General features: G+C 47.4%; 1 pseudogene across 1 annotated transcript; it reads right to left on the bottom strand.

The window, feature by feature from the left end:
• Positions 1-8,259: 8,259 nt before the first annotated feature.
• LOC310906588 (olfactory receptor 14J1-like) lies at positions 8,260-9,166 on the bottom strand (annotated as a pseudogene). Its single transcript has one exon. The product of its transcript is annotated as an olfactory receptor 14J1-like (transcript).
• Positions 9,167-16,585: the final 7,419 nt, after the last annotated feature.

Here is a 16,585-nt window from a genome sequence, read left to right as displayed (position 1 = left end):
GCTGTCCCGGGGCATCTTCCTCTTCATCGTAGACTAAATTAAAAAGCTAAAAATTAAAATAACAATGCAGTAGTAAAACAAAAAACACTGACAGAGTCAGAATACAACCTGACACCCAGTTACTCAGGGTGCTTGTGGCTGCAGTCCTCCTACAGTGACAGATGTGGTTTTCTTGAAACAATGATCTTGTAGAAGGGTACACCTTTCCTCTGAAGGTCCAGTGGTGATCTAGATGGGTCTGGTCCTCCTCTGGGAATCCAGTGGAAACAGACTGCTTCTGGTGTGCTGAATCTCAGATTATATCCAGGTAGGAATGCTTGGCTCCTCCCTGTGGGAGGAGCATCTCCCAATGGGATGATTTACTTTTATCAGTCATGCAGTGAACATCAATGGCCCATTAACAGAAGATAAGCCCCAGGAGGGAGGATGGGGGTGGAAGAGATAAAGAACACTGCCCCACCTGGTTTTAACAGCTGGGCCATTAACAGAAGATAATCCCTGGAGTTATGAGGGATGGGCCATGGAAGAGATAAAGAACACTGCCCCACCTGGTTTTAACAGATGGGAATGGAATACAAACTTTTGGTTCCATTTTGCATTGCAATCCAAGACTATTGGTCAAATGCATATTCATGAAGACTGTACACATTCAAACATTCCTTTGTGTGCATATTTTCTAGGAATTCCTTCGCTTAGTTCGACCCCTGACCTCATCTTCCTAAAGGATGTGCCATAGTGAAGATGTGATTTTGAGACTTTTGTGGTTTATTTCCTTTTGAGGCCACCTGGTCTGTGGTTTGGCAGTTATTGATGGCCAAAGGGGGGGTCGGTGGTGGATTCCTCCTGGCTCTTTCTGTGTTATTTGCCTGGGGTTTTTTTTCAATGTTCTCTTATCATCCAGACATTTTAGCCAACATTTTTCTTTCAATCAACATTAGCCATTTCACTATGGTCAGTCAGATACAGAAATACAGGCATCAGTCATTATTTCACAACCATAGTCCCTTCTACAATGGTAATTAGCACATTTTAATTTTTTAATATTAATATAGTCTATTAAATAGTATAATTTTATTGTTGTTTATATTTGTAATTCTATTTATATTGATGTTTATTATTATTGTCTTTATATTATATATATATAGTTTTATAATATACTCGATTTCAATATTTTGCAATACCATAAACTATAATACATTTATCACACTGAAATATGCAATCTCCACAGGGATTAGGGTATGAACTGCTAAAGAGTGACAAATTAGACTATATCAAAAGCACTTTAAAAGAGATTACAAACTGCACTGTATCAAAATCATTTGTCAAAGCCAAGATATAGGTTTGAAAGCCAAGAACTACACAGTTATTTCTAACAGGTCTCCTGGCCTAACAGAACACCAGGACTGGGCTAAATGAGCAGATTGAAGGAATTACAAGGATGCATGCTAGGAGTACTGAGGACACATGAAAGGTTGTCTTCGTCTGAAAGGCAGGGATCTGCTGGGGAGGGGCAGGGCCTCCCTAGAAATGGAGAATTCAAACCCCCTCCCTCCAAATTATTATAATTTAGAAAAGGAAAGGGGCTTTCAGGCAGAGGGATGAGGTTAAGAAAAACAGTTCTTTACTAGTATATATAACAAGGCAAACAAACAACAACAACTACAGCATTAATAGCAAACACAACCAGGAACCTTGGGAGGCATTGTTTCACCAAGCCCGGGGCAGTCCAATCTCTCGGGACCCTGAGAGCACCAAGCTGGAAGAGTGGAAAAAATCCCGGGCTGGTGGATGGGATCAGAAGCTGTGCAGTGGCAGCTGGAATGGCAGGGATGTCCCAGCAGGGCAGGGCAGTGTGGGGTCACAGAGCAGCAAAAAGCCTCAAGGCAGCGCCGAAGAAACGGCGGCAGCGGGATGGGGCTGGGCCAGCAGGGCAGGGGGAGACGAGCTCAGAATTCCTGGGCACATGAGCAGGGGTTGGCAGATTTCACAGGATTGGACTCTTGTTTCTTTAACCTGAAAGTTACTAAATGACTTCACTTGTCTTTGCAGCACTTTGCATGTAACTCATCTCTTGGCATTTGCATCCAGCTGTTTCTTGAGAAAAGAGGTGGCCTGAGCAGCAACTAGACTGGAAGTCTGGCAGCAGTGCAGTCTGTCAGCTCAGCCACAAGACCCAGGAGCAGTATGAAGAGGAAATTATTCTGTACTGAGGGCATTTGCTGCTTCAGTGTACAGGTTTGTACTCTGTGTCGAGTATTGTATTTTAAAATGCAAATGTAAAGTTTGTGGTTTACATACAAGAGATGAATTCTTTAGAACCATAGATTTAAGATGGAGGCTTGGGGGCCGTAACTGAAGTGGCATAAATAGAAATCAGAGCAGTCCAGGCTGCTCCTGAAGCCGAGCACAAGGAAAGCTCAGCACTGCAGCAGCTCCCCACAGAGGTGGTGCCCTCTCCATGGCTGGGGTTGCTCAAGGCCCTGCTGGATAAAGCCCTGAGCAGCCTGGTCTGATCCCTCAGCTGCCCCTGCCGTGCTCTGCAGGTTGAGCTGCGGCACCTCCTGAGGCCCCTCCTGCCCCAAGTTGTTCTGTGATTGTGTCCCTGAGCCCTGCAGCAGCCAGCCTGGCTCAGGGCACCAGCCTGCACTTCCTCACTTTGGAGTTCTGCAGTGGCTTTGACTTGTCTGATTGTCCTTGGGAGATATTCTTCTCTTTAATGCTTCATTGCCATGACTATCTGTGCATGCACTGAAGAGAAATGAACTCAGTTTCTGGGGAAATGAGCAGCTGCAAGTTGAGGGTGTGAATTTTAGATGGTTGATAACTGGGTCTTGCAGGGCCTTGGGGCTGGCCATGGATTTCCCAGCAAAGGCTGCAAAGCCACTGGAACAGACTTGTCTCTGGATTTCTCAGTCCCTGTGGATTGGTTTTCAAAACCTGTGGATGGATTGCTGAAAATCTCTAGGTGCTTGTTGAACTCCAGGAGTTTTACCAGAGCAGACTTCCTTGATTGATTTTCCAACCTATACTCTGAATTTTGAATTTGAACCATTCAAGAGTGTAAAATTGAATTAAGTTGGTTTTTATTTCTTCCCATGTCAGTAAAGTTTTTTTAACTTTGAGAACTTTTTTTAGTTTTTTGCAGGGGCATATGGTTGTCTCTGATGATTTTGCAGTTTTCTTCCTCAGTACTGTTTTCATTACATGACTTTTATCAGTATTTTTTAAATGCTTAATGTCTGAAAAGCATAATTCAGATAAATTTATCACAGCCCATAATCAGCCTCAAAGATTTTCCAGATTATCTGAAAGGGGGTTTAGGTAATTTAAAGGTGTCAAATACCACAGTCACTTAGAGCTTGATCTCTCCAAGTCCTCATCAGCATTTTTTAAACAGTATTCTTTTCCATCTCCTTTCATGTAAGAAAGGTCTTATTCCTGCCATCACGGTGTCCCACAATTAAAACCCCACAGCTCAGTTTAGTACCTGTAGGTAGTTGAATTGCAGTGTTTCCTTTGAAACCATGTACGTGCTTGGGCTGCAGCCCTTGAAAGAATTCCTGATTGCAACATAATTTTGTGTGTCACAGGAGGTTACTGCTGCTGGGAGGCTCTGTGCTGATCCTTTGTCAAAAAAAACTTAAAGGATAAATCAAATGGAAAACTCAGAAAACAGAGTAATGGAAAGTTTTGCAGGGCTTAATTTTGTCAGTTTTCCCTTCCTTGAATTAAAAAAAAATAAATTGTATTTTAAAGTGAAAGTCTGTCTTTCAGCAAAAAATTATTTGGAAGTTTAGTGGGCCATTCATTCGCTCCAAATCTGGTACCAGTTCTTTTGACTCCATGATGACTCAGAAAATTTACAGTCATTCCTTTTGAACTTTTTCTTATCTCTTATCTTATCTTTTTCTTACCAGTGGTAGTACTGACAAAAACTAAAGGGCTGTGCTTTGGACAAAAAACCCCCCTTTTTATAGATCATCAGATTATTCTCATTGTGGGAAAGAGGTATTAGTTGGAAATAGATTCTCTTAGGAAAAATAAGGTTTTCTATTTTGAGGTGATGTGTTGAAAGAGATTCATGGAAAGATTTGACCCATTTATCTCCATCTGATTTTAGGGGGAAGATGTGCAGGCTCTGAAGAGCAGCATTTGATGGCCTCAAGTTGGGGAACTCCAAACCCAAGGTGTCTGTTTGGGAAAATGTTGATTTCTGTAGAGCAGGTACTAAAGTTCAGGCCAGAGCTGGGAAGTGTGGCTCCCAGCCCAGAGCCATCATCTCCATAAAACCACTCCTCCAAAGTCCTGGCATATTTTGGGATAGCCTGCACCTCAACAGTGAAAACCAAAGTCTTGAATAAAGAACAAAGGGGAAAAAATGTCCAAAAAAAGTAATTTGCGTGTCTTGGGACCAGAGAAATCATTTCAGTGAGCCATCTCTGACAGAGAGTTTTGGAAAATAAACACAGAATATTAAATTCACTGCAGGGAAAAAGCCAACTCCATGCTCAGGCCATGATATTTATCAAAAGCAAGTCTGTGACTGCAGGAACTCTCCTGCCCAGAGGAATCCTGCAGGGCCAGCTGCTCTCTGGAAGGAGCCTGTGAGCTCCATCAGCCTTTTTGTCAAGCAGGGGCCAAGTCCCAAGTGTAGCAAGTGATTGAAAGATCCTGCCTAACCCCTGCCCAGGTGACCCAAGGTGAATGGGGGGAGACCCCAGGGCCTTTTGGGGACACCTGGGACACACCTGGGACCCCCTGAAATCCCTTTGGGAAACCCAAGACCCATTTGGGCATACTCCAGGACCCCCCCGGGACACCTCAGACGCATTTGGGAAACTTCAGATCCCCCAAAATCCCCTGGGCCACCCCCCACGTCCATTTCTACCACACCCCCTCCCTTTCACCTCACTCCCAGACACCCCTGGGTTACTTAGGGGATATTTGGGGGTTATTTTGGAGATGTTTTAGAGTAAATTTAAGGAATTTTGGGGGTAATTTTAGCAATATTTTGGGGGTATTTTGAGCTAATTTTGGTTTAATTCTTATGTAATTTTGCTGCGATTTTGGGGATAATCTGGGGTTAATCTTGGTGTAATTTTTTTTTGATATTTTGGGGTAATTTTGGGCATGTTTGTGGAAATTGTGGGGATATTTTCAAGATATTTTGGGCTAATTCTGGTGTAATTTTAGGGCATGTTTTGTGGTAAATTTGGGGTAAATTTGGCTTTTTGAGAGTACATATTTTGGGGATACTTTGTGGTAATTTTTGTGTAATTTTGTGGATATTTTGGGGTAATTTGGAGACAAGTGAGGGAAAATTCCCCGGGAATGTTCCCAAAAAATTCCCAATAATCTGCAGAGAGAGGGCCTAAAATGTCCCTGAAATATTCCCAAAAAATTCCAAAAAATGTGTCGGGGAATATTTCTATAATCCCCCAAGATGTTCCCAGAATATTCCCAAAAATGTGCATGGCATGTTTTTAAAATCCCCTGAAACATTCCCAAAAACTATTCCCAAATATGTGCATGGAGTGTTTCTAAAATCCCTTGAAATGTTCTGAAAAAGTTCCCACAAGTGTTCATGGAGTGTATTTAAAATGTCCGCGAAATGTTCCCCAAAAACTCCCAGTACTGTGAGTGGATTACTTCTGAAAGGTCCCTGAAATGTTCCAAAATATTCCCAGAATCCTCTGAAGACATCCCCAAAATATCAACAAAATACTTCTGGAATATCTCCAAAATGTTTCCAAAATATTTCTGGGATGTTCCCAAAATGTCCCTGAAATATGCCAACAACTTCATTAAAATATCCCCCATATATTCCTAATTCCCCCCAAAATATTCAAAGAGTGTTTCTAAAATGTCTCCGAAATGTTACAAAAATATTTCCAGAAACTTCTCAAAATGTTCCAAAAATACCCCCAAGAACATTCCCAAACTATTCCCAAATATCCCTACACTAGTACCAAAGTACTTCAAAATAATACCTCAAATATTTTTAAATGTCATTGCTGAGCTGTAATGGCCCATTAACAGAAGAGATCCATCCTCATGGAGGTAATGGGAGGGTGAATAGAGATAAGAATCAATGCCCCACCCGGTTTTAACAGCTGGCTTGTTATCAGAAAGGCACTTGCACCCTCCCTCCTGGAGATACAACAGATAAAGAAAAAACACCTCCCCAGACAGGTTCGAAAAGATGGAATAGAATAAACTTTTTTATTTCTTTTTATTAGAAAACCCAATTCACCCTTCATGGCTGACAGAAATTCGACTTTGTCCCCAGGCCCTGCCCACCATGTCCCTCATCCAAGCCCTGGCACTCCTATGGATCAGGAACAGTGTGGCCAGCAGGAGCAGGGCAGAGATTCTTCCCCTGTGCTGGGCACTGCTTGAGGCAGCACCTTGAGTGCTGTGTCCAGTTCTGGGCCCCCCAATTTAGGAACAACATGGAGGGGCTGGAGCGTGTCCAGAGAAGGGAACAAGGCTGGGGAGGGCTCTGGAACACAAGTCCTGTGAGGAGCAGCTGAGGGAGCTGGGCTTGTTCCTCCTGGACAAGAGGAGGCTCAGGGGAGACAAGGCAGTGTCAGGGCACAGGTTGCACTTGATGATGTCCAAGGTGATTTCCAGCCTTGCTGATTGTGTGATTCTCTGAAAGCAGCCTTGCAGCAGTGTCAGGATGAGGCGTGGGCCTCCTCTTCAGAAGGTGCAGCAGCCCAGGTCCCTCAGCTTCTCGTGACAGCCCCAAAGCCCATCCTGTCAGTCCTGCAGAACCTCTGCAGCTCCTCCTCATGGCCCACAACAGGAGCCCCACAGCCAGACACAGCAGCCCAGATGTGCCCCCCTGGCCTGGGGTGCCTCTGGCAAGGGAGCAGCCCCAGGCACTGCAGGAGCCTGCAGACAATTCCTGAAGCACTTGGAGGATGATCCTGCTCCCCAAGGGACGTTCCCATGGTGCCAAGTCAGGAACTGCAATGGGGAGTGGGGCCAGAGAGGAAAGGGCAACCAGGGATGGGCTGTTTGCAGGGGAGGGAACAGGGGAAGGCCAAAGGAAGAAATTTGTAGAGGGAAGTGTAAAGAAAGCCAAGGTGATGCAAAGGCAATGCTCAGAGCAGTTTGGGGGTGGCTGCCAGGCAGCCCTGGCTCTGAGCAACAACGTCTGCAGTGGCACAGGAAATTCAGAGCTGATGGGAACAAACTCTGTGTGTGACTTGAGAGGCCACGCCAAAGCTGAGTGGTTTCCCTGCTGTGGCCCAGCCCTTCCTGGCCCCAGGGGCTGATGGCATTTGTGCTCCCTCAGGTTCATCTCCCCACACCAACAGCATGGGGGTGCTGAGGCCTGCTCTGGGCAGTGCAAACAGGGGCTCCTGAGGCAGTGCTGCCGTGTCTGTGCCTGCAAGGATGCGGCCCCTGTGTGAGCTGGGGGAGAGGCCAGGGCTGCCCAGGGGGGATGTTGTTGGCAGGTGCATGAGGACGCTCTGGGACGCTGCCCTGGGGTGTCCAGCGCACTGGGGATGGATCAGCCCCTGCTCTGCTGCTCCTTCCCGTCTCCCCCAGGGCCCTTGCAGAGCCCCAGCCCTGCTGTTTGCCCCCAGCCTGCCCAGGGCCAGCCTGGGGCTGCTCCCGGGGCTTTTCTGTGCTGAGCATTGGCCTGGGCGTGTTCTGGAGAGAGCCTGGGCAAGGAGCCTGGAGCCCCCAGGCCCCACCCTGAGGCGTCAGCGCTGCCCCAGCAGTGCCCATGGCCTGTCCTTGCTGCAGCCCTGGCACTGCCACCCCCAGCCCTGTGCCCGGCCCCGAGAGCCCTCAGGCCCTACAGCAACACCAGGGCCAGGAAGGCAGTGGGGCAGGGCCACGGCAGCAGCACTGGCAGCACCAAGGGCTGCTGCTCCTGGGCACAGCTGCTGTGCCAGCCCTGATCTGACCCCAGCTCTGCACACAGACATTGCTGCTGCAGCTGCAGAGAAGGGAACAAAAGGGGATCTCTGCAGAAAACTTGGCTGGGAGATCCTTGAGTTCTTTTAAAGACACCAAGAGAGCAGCCCCTCAATGACACAGTCTGTGGCTGCAAGGAAGATGGAGAGAATCAAAATTAGAACAGGTACAAACAACGACATTTCTTTGTTGATAAGATTAAAAATACCAAATGCTGGAAAAAAACCCACAACCAAACCAACAAGAAATATCAAAGATTTATTTTATTACAAGTGATTTTCAGAAATTTGTCAGCAGTTTAAGGTTTCTGAAACCATCCAGTCATCAGTCTCCACACTGCAGTCTTGAGCTCCTGGTTCCTCAGGCTGTAGATGAGGGGGTTCAGGGCTGGAGGCACCACTGAGTACAGAACTGACAGGGCCAAATCCAGGGATGTGGAGGAGATGGAGGAGGGCTTCAGATGAGCAAACATGATAGTGCTGAGGAACAGAGAGACCACAGCCAGGTGAGGGAGGCAGGTGGAAATGGCTTTGTGCCGTCCCTGCTCAGAGGGGATCCTCAGCACAGCCCTGAAGATCTGCACGTAGGAGAAAACAATGAACACAAAACAACCAAATACCAAACAGGCACTAACAGCAAGAAGCCCAAGTTCCCTGAGGTAGGATTTGGAGCAGGAGAGCTTGAGGATCTGGGGGATTTCACAGAAGAACTGGTCCAGGGCATTGCCATGGCACAGGGGCAGGGAAAATGTATTGGCTGTGTGCAGCAGTGAATAGAGAAAGGCACTGGCCCAGGCAGCTGCTGCCATGTGGGCACAAGCTCTGCTGCCCAGGAGGGTTCCGTAGTGCAGGGGTTTGCAGATGGACACGTAGCGGTCGTAGCACATGACAGTGAGGAGGGAAAATTCTGCTCCAACAAAGACCAGAAAGAAAAAGAGCTGAGCAGCACATCCTGTGTAGGAGATGTTCCTGGTGTCCCAGAGGGAATTGTGCATGGCTTTGGGGACAGTGGTGCAGATGGAGCCCAGGTCACTGAGGGCCAGGTGGAGCAGGAAGAAGAACATGGGGCTGTGCAGGTGGTGGCCGCAGGCTGCGGCGCTGATGACGAGGCCGTTGGCCAGGAGGGCAGCCAGGGAGATGCCCAGGAAGAGGCAGAAGTGCAGGAGCTGCAGCTGCCTCGTGTCTGCCAATGCCAGCAGGAGGAAGTGGCTGATGGAGCTGCTGTTAGACATTTGTGGTGTCTTGGCATGGGGATCTGTAAAAACAGTAATCATGGAATAGTTCAGTTAGGAGAGGACTTTCAATATCCCAGCCCAGCTTGGTGGCACTTTCCCCCCACTGCCTGCCCAGGGCTCTGCTGCCTGGAGCTGTCCCTGCCTGCAGCTGCTTCCCTGTGCCCAGGGCTGGGCCCTGCCAGTGCTGCCAGAGCCCAGCCCAGCCCTGGGGGCTCAGCTCTGCCCTGCAGAGCCCTCCCAGCTCAGGCACTGCCCAGGGGCACCTCTGGCTCTGCAGGCTCTGATGGCAACCTCAGAGCAACCCTGAGGAGGCTGGAAAAGTGATTCTGATGCTGCCTGTAAGGGGCCCTGTGCTGATTTCTGTCACTGCCTGGTTTATAAAGATCTCAGAGAACATGGTTTTATTTTTCTCAGCCTGAATGGAGAGATGAATACCTATGTGCAATTTCCCATCCAGGCTATCCAGCGATCTTGATTAAAATGCAGGATTTCCCCATTTTTGCAGCCCCTGCCTTGCTGTGCTCCCTGAATAACCTATTCGGAAATGTTCTTGAATTATATATCATTCTGGGAGCAGTCCTGAACAATGCAGCACCCTCACCACACAAGGAGAACACTTCCAAGCCTTACCAGCTCTCTCCTTCCACCCAGATCTTGTCCCCCAGTGCTGGCAGCAGCTCCCAGGGCTGGCTGAGAGCTGTCCCTGGCAGGCAGCAGAGTCCCTGCCCCAGCACAGCGCCCTGGGCTGCAGGACCCTGCTCTGCAGGACAGCCCTGGGCACCCCTGGCTGCTCTACACAGGAGAGAAGCAGAGAATGTACTCACAGTCTGTAGGCATTGGGATGGTCCAGCTTTAGGAGAGGACTGCAAGACCTGCAGCTGCATTGTCCTGCAGCCAGAGGTTCCTGTGCCAAGGGCTGGGAGTGATTCTCCCCCAGGCACTTGTCAGCCCCTTCCCAGCCCTGAGTGATTGAAGCTCTCTGTGCCTGTGTGCTGTGCCCGGGGTGGCTGCAGGCAGAGCCCCAGCCCTGCTGGGCTGGGAGAAGAGCTGCTCATCAAGAGAAATGTGGTTTTAAGCTGTTCTTGGTTGCCAGGAGCTGCCTCTGTGCCAGGAGCCCAGCCCAGCTCAGCAGCACAGACACAGCAAAAGGACTTTAATGACCCTCTTGGGGCTTGGTGCTGAGGTCCTGAACATCAGAGGGAGATGATGAAACCTCTCCAGAACTCCAAGTCACAATCCAACTCCAAAGTCTCTGGAAGTTTTAATTGGTCCCACTGAGGGACAGGAGAGAAAACGCGTCTCCAGGCCTAGGCCAGAGCAGAGAACTGCAGGCAGTGGTGACAGGTTTTTCAAAGGACTTTGGGTTTTGCTTTTGCCTTGGAATCTCTGTGAGGTCTGTGCAATCAAATTATCTGATGTAATTAGTCCCTTGAGAGGCTTTGTCAGTAATGACACTCAGTGGGGCTCATTAATGCTTCAAGACACTTTAGTTATTTTAAGGTACTTGGAGTTTCCCTTTTAAAACTGCCTCTGTGAGAGGTTTGTGCAATCATAGCCCCAATTATCTACCTTAACAAGTCCCTTGGGATTCTGAGTCAGTAACAACACTCAGTGGGGCTCATTAGCACTTCACAGTACTCAAAGTTTATTAAGGAACTACTTTTTGACACTGACTCTGAGTGCTGTGTGTGATAATTGGCCTCCAATTATCTGCTTTAATGAGTCCCTTGGGAGCTTTGCATTGACACTCAGTGGGGCTCATTCATGCTCTGTGATAATCAAGGTTTTAAAGGTACTTTGGATTTTCTTTCCCACACTGAGTGTCTGAGAGGTTTTTGTGCAATCCTGGCTTCCAATTCTCTACTTCAAGGAGTCCATGAGGAGCCTGTGTTGGGGATGGACCTCAGTGGGACCCATTAATGCTTCCAGACACTTTGGGTGTTTCCTCTGACTTTGACTCCTGGAAAGGTTTGTGCAATCTCCTCTCAGGCCCTGAGGTTCCAGGGCTCAGCACCAAATGCACCACGGGGCTCATTAGGATCAAAGAAGTGCTGACAAACCATGGCTGTGCCTTGATTTCCCTCTGGTCTGGTGCAGTTCATTAGGAAGGTTTCCTACTGCAGTTATGGAGAAAAGTTTCCAAGAGCTTCTAAGAAATACACATTTATATTTGAAAGGATCTATTTTATTACTATTCTCTTTAGAAAAGAGGTGGTTGCAGCATTCAGTAACTGATATTAATCCTGGGACTCCCCGAAGCAGGTCTGGCCTGCTCAGAGCAGCTGTGCCTTGAGCTCTGGCCCAGTGTGGACAACCTTGCTCCTCATTCCTCAACCTCATCCTGTCTCGTCTAATTCTGGGAACTGCTTTGTTCAGAGAAATGGCTGCATTCAGGCAGAGAGGAATTTTCTTCCCTTTTTAGCAATATAAAACTCTTAAGTTTCAGACACACTCCTCAAGTGTGTGCCAAGGCCAAGGGGCCACCAAGGAGGTTCCCCTTCCCCAAGGCAGAACCATGCAAGGAATGATTTAGACACACAGGAAGTTCTGCAAGAAACACAAATCCAGAGTTGGCTGAAGGCAAAATTAGACCAACTGCTGAAGGACAGACAAGCTTTGAACTCCTTGCAGCTCCAAGCTGCAGGTGGGTTGTTGGGAGGTGTGTGAGTGAGCCCAGAGTGAGGGGAAGGGAAATGCAGAGAGGCCTGGAAGTGCTTGTGTGCAGACAGGCAGTGGGGAAGGGCAGTGCAGGGCTGGCCTGGGCCAGGAGTGAGGGTGGGTCATCATGCCAAGCTGGCCTGGGCCATGGCAAGGGGCTGTGGCCACGGGCACTGCCCTGAGCCCACTGCCTGGGCCCCTTGCTCAGGGCTGGTGTCAGTGCCCAGAGGCAGAGGGGATCCCTTGCTGGGGGCTGTGCCATGGCCACCTGCCCTGTGCCGCGCTGACTGCTCAGGCGCCGCGGGACCAGCAGCAAACGCCACTGCCAGGGCCAAAGGCAGCTCAGCCAGACAGAAAGGGTCAGGGCTGGCCACTGTTTCCATGGCAGCCCTCCCTGGGACACCACACCTGGGTCACCTGGCCATTGCCATGGAAAGCCCTTGTGGGGACCGATGCCACAGAGGCTGGCACTGGGACACTGCTGGGGCCGGGTGCTGAGCACAGGCTGATCACACAGAGATGGGTTTTGGGGGATTAGAGAAACATTCCCCACAGATTTTTTCAATTTTTTTTTTTATATTTCGGGGACATTTTAGGCACCGTTTCCACAGATTTTTGGGAATTTTTTCGGAACATTCCCAGGGAATTTTCTCTCACCTGTCTCCAAATTACCCCAAAATATTCACAAAATTACACAAAAATTACCACAAAATATCTTTAAAATGTGTACTCCCAGAAAGCCAAAATTACCTCAAATTTACCACAAAACATCCCCCAAAACTACCCCAAAATTACATGAGAATTAGCCCAAAATATCTCCAAAATATCCCCTAAGTTACCCAGGGGGGTGTGGGAGGGTGGAGAAAGGGACGGGGAGGGGCAGAAATGGGCCTGGGTGGTGTCCCCGGGGGATTTTGGGGGGTTCTAAAGGTTACCAAATGGGTCTGGGGGTGTCCCAGGGGGGTCGTGGAGCATCCCCAAATGGGTCTGAAGGTCTCTGGGGGTCCTCAAATGGGTCTGGGGGTCCAAGTGTGTCCCAGGTGTTCCCACATGGGTCTGGGACAGGGTCCCAAAGGGTTCCAGAGAGTTTTTGGGAGTCCCCAAATGGGTCTGGGGTCTCTGAGGAGTCCCAAACGGGTCTTGGGGTGTCCCAAGGGGTCTCTGAGAAGTTTGGGGGCTCCCAAAGGGCTCCTCAAATGGGTGTGGGGGGGTCCCAGGTGCCCCCAATGGGTCTGGGGTGTCAGGGGTGTCCCAAATGGGTCTGCGGGGATGCCAGGAGAGTCTTGGGGGTCCCCAAGTGTCCCCAAATGGGTCTGGGGGTCTCCCAAGGGGGGCCTAGAGGAGTGTGGGGAGGTCCCAAGAGGATTTTGGGGGGATTCCAGGGGGGTCTTGGGGCTCCCCAAATCGGTCCAGGGCTTCCCAACTGTCCCCAAAAGGGTCTGGGGTCTCCCAAAGGGATTTCAGGGGGTCCCAGGTGTGTCCCAGGTGTCCCCAAAAGGCTCTGGGGTCTCCCCCCTCCCCTTCACCTTGGGTCACCTGGGCAGCGGCTTGGGCAGGATCTTTCAATCACTTGCTACACTTGGGACTTGGCCCCTGCTTGACAAAAAGGCTGATGGAGCTCACAGGCTCCTTCCGGAGAGCAGCTGGCCCTACAGGATTCCTCTGGGCAGGAGAGTTCCTGCAGTCACAGACTTGCTTTTGATAAATATCATGGCCTGAGCATGGAGTTGGCTTTTTCCCTGCAGTCAATTTAATATTCTGTGTTTATTTTCCAAAACTCTCTGTCAGAGATGGCTCACTGAAATGATTTCTCTGCTCCCAAGACATGCAATTACTTTCTTTTGACATTTTTTTCCCTTTGCCCTCTCTGTTCTTTATACAAGACTTTGGTTTTCACTGTTGAGGTGCAGGCTATCCCAAAATATGCCAGGACTTTGGAGGAGTGGTTTTATGGAGATGATGGCTCTGGGCTGGGAGCCACACTTCCCAGCTCTGGCCTGAACTTTAGTACCTGCTCTACAGAAATCAACGTTTTCCCAAACAGACACCTTGGGTTTGGAGTTCCCCAACTTGAGGCCATCAAATGCTGCTCTTCAGAGCCTGCACATCTTCCCCCTAAAATCAGATGGAGATAAATGGGTCAAATCTTTCCATGAATCTCTTTCAACACATCACCTCAAAATAGAAAATCTTATTTTTCCTAAGAGAATCTATTACCAATTAAGACCTCTTTCCCACAATGAGAATAATCTGATGATCTATAAAAAGGGTTTTTTTCTGTCCAAAGCATTGCTCTTTAAATTTTTTCAGCACTACCACTGATAAGAAAAAGATAAGAGATAAGAAAAAGTTCAAAAGGAATGACTGTAAATTTTCTGAGTCATCATGGAATCAAATGAACTGGAACCAGATTTGGGGTGAATGAATTGCCCACTAAACTTCCAAATAAATTTTTGCTGAAAGACAGACTTTCACTTTAAAATACAATTATTAAAAAAAAAAAAAAATTAAAGGAAGGAAAAACTGACAAAATTAAGATCTGTATGACTATCAATGACTCTGTTTTCTGAGCTTTCCATTTGATTTATCCTTTAAGCTTTTTTTTCCAAAGGATCAGCACAGAGCCTCCCAGCAGCAGTAACCTCCTGTGACACACAAAATTATGTTGCAATCAGGAATTCTTTCAAGGGCTGCAGCCCAAGCACGTACCTGGTTTCAAAGGAAACACTGCAATTCAACTACCTACAGGTACTAAACAGAGCTGTGGGGTTTTAATTGTGGGACACCGTGATGGCAGGAATAAGACCTTTCTTACATGAAAGGAGATGGAAAAGAATATTGTTTAAAAAATGGTGATGAGTACTTGGAGAGATCAAGCTCTAAGTGACTGTGGTGTTTGACACCTTGATCAGAGCTATATCCCCTTTCAGATAATCTGGAAAATCTTTGAGGCTGATTATGGGCTGTGATCAATTCATCTGAAATACACTGTTCAGATGTTTAATACTGATAAAAAACTGATAAAAGTCATGTAATGAAAACAGTATTGAAGAAGAAAACTGCAAAATCATCAGAGACAAGCATATGACCCTGCAGAAGACTGAAAAAGTTCTCAAAGGTAAAAAACTTTACTGACATGGGAAGAAATAAAAAACAACTTAATTCAATTTGATGCTCTTGAATGGTTCAAATTCAAAATTCAGAGTATAGGTTGCAAAATCAACCAAGAAAGTCTGCTCTGGTAAAACTCCTGGAGTTCAACAAGCACCAGAGACTTTCAGCAATCCATCCACAGGTTTTGAAAACCAATCCACAGGGACTGAGAAATCCAGAGACAAGTCTGTTCCAGTGTCTTTGCAGCTTTTGCTGGGAAATCCATGGCCAGCCCCAAGGCCCTGCAAGACCCAGTTATCAACCATCTAAAATTCACACCCTCAACTTGCAGCTGCTCATTTCCCCAGAAACTGAGTTCATTTTTCTTCAGTGCATGCACAGATAGTCATGGCAATGAAGCATTAAAGAGAAGAATATCTCCCAAGGACAATCAGACAAGTCAAAGCACTGCAGAATTCCAAAGTGAGGAAGTGCAGGCTGGTGCCCTGAGCCAGGCTGGCTGCTTGTTGGGGGTTAGGTTTGCTCCTTTTTTACTTTAAAGAATTATTTCCCCCCTAAGTTGCCATGGAGATTAAGTCTTGGATACTTAAAGAGTACTTGACCGAAAACAAAGAGATGGCCAAAAGCTCGGTTGGGGCAGTTTTATCTTATCTGTTGTAACTCCAGAAGTGGGGAGGTAACTGCCTTCTCTGATAACAAGCCAGCTGTTAAAAACCGGGTGGGGTATTATCTCTTATCTCTGCTCAGTCTTTCACTACCCCCATGGGAATATCTTCTGTTAACGCACCATTAAAGCTCAGCAATGGCATGACACATTTCATCACCCTATTGTGAGATGCTCTACCACAGAGCAGAAGGCAAACCATTTCTACCGAGATTAAAAAGAGCCACAGGTGTCATCAGGAACTCTGGTGTTCCCACGGGACTCCCAAAGGAAGTCCGGACCAACTTCGGGACCCCTGGCTCCACAGGACCATCTCTGCTTCCAACAGGACACCTCTGCCACTCCAGGAGGGCTGACTTTGGACTGTTTCCAACACCCTGACTAACAGGGTGTCAGGTTGTATTTCTGCCTCTGTCAAGGTTTAGTTGGGTTTTTTTGTTTGTTTGTTTTTGGGTTTTTGTTTGTTTGGTTGGTTTTTTTTTTTAATAATTTGTTTTTTATCGTTTGTTTTTTAGTATTTGGGGTTTTTTTGTTTTTATTTTTGTTTTTATATTGTTTTGTTCTGTTTTTGTTTGTTCGTTTTCTGAGATTCCTTGTTTGTTTGTTTGCTTATTTTTTCATACCACAACATTTGTATTTTTAATATCCCTAGTAAAGAACTGCTATACCTATCCCCAAAATCTTTGCCTAAAAGCCCTTTAATTGCAAATTTACAGTAATTTGAAAAAGGGGGAGAGGGGGCTTACATTCTAAGAGAGACTCCAGTTTTCCTTGGCCGATCCCTGTCTATTGCAACCAAAACAGAGCCCAAGTTCCCTGAAGTAGGAGTCGGAACAAGAGAGTGTTGGAGGTTCGGTTTGATCCCTTTTTATTTACTGATTTTTTTCTCCATAAGTTGGTGGGAGACAAAGTACTGAGTGATTCTGGGTGCTTGACCAAAATATAGAGGTGGCCAAAAGTCAGGAGGGGGAGATAACGTG

This window comes from Zosterops lateralis (assembly GCF_965231275.1).
Source record: "Zosterops lateralis genome assembly, contig: HAP1_HAP1_SCAFFOLD_72, whole genome shotgun sequence".
Taxonomy (NCBI): domain Eukaryota; kingdom Metazoa; phylum Chordata; class Aves; order Passeriformes; family Zosteropidae; genus Zosterops; species Zosterops lateralis.
This window is presented reverse-complemented; position numbering and strand designations above follow the sequence as displayed.